Raw genomic sequence first — 3,505 nt, 5'->3', positions numbered from 1 at the left:
AGTTTATTATCGTACTATTTGTGCTTAAAAATTCAATTTTTTCACATTGCAATAACCAAAACCAAAAATTTCGATACCTTCAAATAGAGAAAGAGTATCATTGATACTTAGACATATCTCTTTAAAAAATAAAATTTTTGATACCCTCAAATAGAGAAAAAGTATCATTGATACTTAGACATAAATCTATAAGAATGAAATTTTCACTGCCCTCCCACAGAGAGAGAGTATCAATGATACTTAGTATATATATCTTTGAAAAAATGAAATTTTCAATATCTTCAAACAGAGAAAGAGTATCATTGATACTTAGATGTATATCTTTGAAAAATGAAATTTTTGATACTCTCAAACAGAGAAAGAGTATCATTGATACTTAGATGTATATTTTTGAAAAATGAAATTTTTGATACCCTCAAACAGAGAAAGACTATCATTGATACATAGACATATATCTATGAGAATGAAATTTTTGGTACCCATAACCAAATAAGTATCATTGATATTTAGCAATATATAGCTCTGAAAAACATACCTTAACCATTGGATGATTTTGGATAAGTTTCCTTGCCTTTTGACAATTTTTGATACCAAGGCTTTTTATGATATATATGATACCCACATTTCTTTTGGTAACAGTGCTTTTTGTGCCCAGTATCTGCATCAAATTTTGATACCAGGGCTTTTGATGATATATCTGATACCTACATTTTTGTTAGTACCAGTTCTTTTTGTGCCCAGTATTTGTATCGAATTTTTATACCAGGGCTTTTGACGATATGCTTGATACCCACATTTATATAGGTAACAGGGTTTTTTGTGCCTGATATCAACATGTCTGTTGATAACAGTGCTTTATGTGTGATAAGAGCCCAAAACTATAATTTTAACCACTTAATAATATTACATTTAGACCAATTATGTTTATAATAAATAAGAGTTAGTACTGTTTACATACTTTTGTATATTTCAGGTCTTGGAGTCAATTATGTGAAGAAATATGACACTTTTACAAGAGAAAGGAGTCAAATTGGTTACTAGAGAAGTTCTATGGTTAAAGGCCAAGTTTCAAGGAGAAAAAGACTTTTTAAAGCCCAGTCAAAGATGAAAAGTAAAAGTCAACTCGGACAGAAATAGAGTAAAAACGTCAGTTGAACTACCGCAGACCGTATATTTGGAATCAGACCTCAGAATTGGGCATATTATATGTCAAAACGACCGGCTCGGAAAGAAATTTCTAATGGTTCAGACATGACCCCAACTAGGGTAGTAAAAGTGAATGAAAAGGGTGTTGTAGTAATTTCCAGCAGAGAAATCCTTTTCGAACTTAAGTAATTAGGTTTTGGGCTTGATTTCGTGGCCCAAAACACACCTCTAAAGCTCATGCACGAAATTGTAAACCTAACCCTCTCATATATAAAGAGGAATAAGGTAAAACTCTATGGATCTCTCTCATACCCCTTCACTTTAGTTCAATATAGTTTTTAAGGTTTATGTTCTTAGCCTAGCCACCATTAAAACACTTCAACTTATTTTAATACAAGCATTCTTTAATTATGACTTCTTCTTCTCATTATTTATTCCATGATAGTCTAATGAATCATAGCTAAACTTCCATTAAAAGGGTTTGATTGAAGCGTTGATAAATACTTGATATTTTAGTATAGAGTAGTTGCGTTAAAGAGTTTCAAGTCAAGGTTTTTCTATTTAGCAATAAGTAAAATAAACCTAGACTAGAGGGGTAGTTCATTCACCATGAAAATGGGTTTCAACTTCTTTTCATGTTAATTATTAGTTGGCTAGAGATACCATGAATAATTAGGGATAATAAAACATTAGCCTTTATGTTGAACCTTTTATGAAAACTAACATAAAGATTAGGGTTTACAACAAACTCAATACTAGCATGTTATAGATTAATCAATGTGGATTCAAATCTCCCTAATTCCTTCTTCATATTCACAAGATAATATTTAATTGAAATATTTAATTTAGAATATATTCAATATTAGTTTCACCATATTAGTTATATTTAGAATCATTACTCTCATACTGTTTAATTATTCATCATTAGTGGAATTAGTTAATATCTAAGCAATTAGGAATGGAACGAATTCTTTACTCTAGTTATATTACGTGATTAATTGAGAGTAGAACTTTGATATAAAAATATAGAAACTATATTTTACTTCTTCCTAGTATCTTTAGTGTAAGTAGAGTAAAAGCTTTATTTTCATCTTATCAAATGGAGCCATTGCCATCTTAGTTGTCTTTAGAAATAAATTCCATAAGTTTTTCATTACTACAAACAACCCAATTCACCCACCCACCCTACTGTTCGCTATTGTTTGGTTATTTCCGCCACTATTCCTCGATTCCTGACTGTGTTTAGTTTCCTGCAAATAGGTTTTTCAATACAAGGCCTCACAACAACTCATGGACTCACGGAAAGCTTACTAGAAAAGTTCAAAGTTGTAAAGTGCAAAGTCAGAGTGCGCACGCGCCCTGACTTCTATTAACCTTGTTTTGTATTTTGTTCAGTTATAAGGCCCAGCCCATCAAGAAATCGCTCAAAAGCCTATTTCTAAAAAAATTAACAAAGCGCGCACGTGCCTGTGTTACTTTAAAATTGAGCGTGCTCGCACCCTCTAAAGAAAGCCCGATTTACAGGTTAGTTACAAGTCATATTTTTGTTGGAAATAATTGCTGGTTCGGTGTACCAAGCTTCTACAGGACACTGAGATTCGTATTCAAGACGCTATTCATAAGCATAGTAAGGAGGTATTCATGTTCTCCTTCTTTCACTCCTCCATTCTTCTGTTAGAGGAGTTTAAATTCTAGTATAATCAGGCTAGCTTGACTGCTATTCTTGTTTCTTTCATATTGGACTTAGCCTTGCATGAGATTAAGGTATGGTAAGAAAAAACCATCTAATGTTATCTATCGTAAATGTCAACGCACACGTCTATCTAGAATATCACACATTACACTTGCATCAATAGCTGAAGAAGCAAATACTCCTCTCTCTGATTTTTATAAAGCCCTAAACGATAGCCCTAAGTCATGCATCGTTCTTGCAGACCTAGTGGGGGATTTTTGAATTCCCCTGAATATTTTTAATTTGTTACCAGTTTTTCATAGTTCAGACCACGAAAAGCCTTGTCAGCATATGTGTAGGATAGAACAAGTTCTCACTACATTCCATCATCCTAATGTAGGTTCTGAACAAATTAAACTTAGGGTGTTTCCTTTCACCCTAGCCGACAAGGCGGCGTCCTAGTTAACTGCCCAAACGCCAAATTCCGTGGACTCATGGGCCAAACTTGTTCAATTATTCATGGAACAGTTTTACCCACCACTGAAGACAGATGAAATGATTCAAAAGATTCATTTCTTCCACCAGAACCCTCATGAATCCTTTTAAGAGGCCTGGAACTGGTACACTGATATTCTTATAGAGTGTCCTCATCATAACCTTGCAAAAGACACGCTTGTTCGTGTCTTT

This window comes from Coptis chinensis, chromosome 2 (genome assembly GCF_015680905.1).
Source record: "Coptis chinensis isolate HL-2020 chromosome 2, ASM1568090v1, whole genome shotgun sequence".
Classification (NCBI taxonomy): domain Eukaryota; kingdom Viridiplantae; phylum Streptophyta; class Magnoliopsida; order Ranunculales; family Ranunculaceae; genus Coptis; species Coptis chinensis.
The sequence above is the reverse complement of the archived record's forward strand: the minus strand, read 5'-3'. Positions refer to the sequence as shown.